Raw genomic sequence first — 933 nt, forward strand, 5'->3', positions numbered from 1 at the left:
CGCTGACCTTTCTGTACCGAAGTTCATCACAGTCACAATCATTGCCACTGAATCGAACATGAAGACGTAATTTGTTGTAGCGGCTGCTATTCTGTAGTCATGATCACTCTGTATGATCACAATCACGGGATCTGTTTTACTATACGTAATTACTTCACAATAGACTACACCACTAGTCGTACGTTGTTATCAACTAATGATGATACAGTTTTGCGTAACCACTGGTGTGTGTTTTCTTCCATTCTAAATAATTGTAGCTAACATAAAACAGCTCTCATGTAATTTTATTAACAACATACGATTGGTTGCCTTAAAATCGATCTATGAGATAAAAATTTTCGTTCCAGATGTACATTACTTCATTATCCGGAACTGCTGCCACAGCTGTCAAATGACGATGTAGTTTGGTGTAACCACTGTCATCTGTTCCCTTGTTGTTGTGCATAATTGTGTCGATAACTTTGGTTCGCTTCTACAATTCACGTTTTTGGATTAATTGCGCTCTTTAATACTAGGTGGTTATAATTAAACTTTCCCTACTTAACACGTGCCAACGGCCTTGCCGCAGTAACACCGGTTCCCGTCAGATCACCGAAGTTAAGCACTGTTGGGCTGGGCTAGCACTTGGATGGGTGACCATCCGGTCTGCCGAGCGCTGTTGGCAAGAGGTGCTCTCAGCCCTTGTGAGGCAAACTCAGGAGCTACTTGACTGACAAGTAGCGGCTCCGGTCACATACGGGCGGGAGAGCTGTGTGCTGACCACATGCCGCTCCATATCCGCATCCAGTGACGCTTGTGGGCTGAGGATGACATTGTGGCCGGTCGGTACCGTTGGGCCTTCATGGCCCGTTCGGACGGAGTTTCAGTTTTTTACTTAACACGTTGTAACATGCAAACTAATTACTGTACCAGTACCAAACATGGTAGCATTAA

The 933-nt window shown here is 44.5% G+C and overlaps 1 pseudogene; it reads left to right on the plus strand.

Moving 5' to 3' along the window:
* Positions 1-549: 549 nt before the first annotated feature.
* LOC126093187 (5S ribosomal RNA) lies at positions 550-664 on the plus strand (annotated as a pseudogene).
* The last annotated feature ends 269 nt before the right edge of the window (positions 665-933 follow it).

This window comes from Schistocerca cancellata, chromosome 7, assembly GCF_023864275.1.
Source record: "Schistocerca cancellata isolate TAMUIC-IGC-003103 chromosome 7, iqSchCanc2.1, whole genome shotgun sequence".
NCBI lineage: Eukaryota > Metazoa > Arthropoda > Insecta > Orthoptera > Acrididae > Schistocerca > Schistocerca cancellata.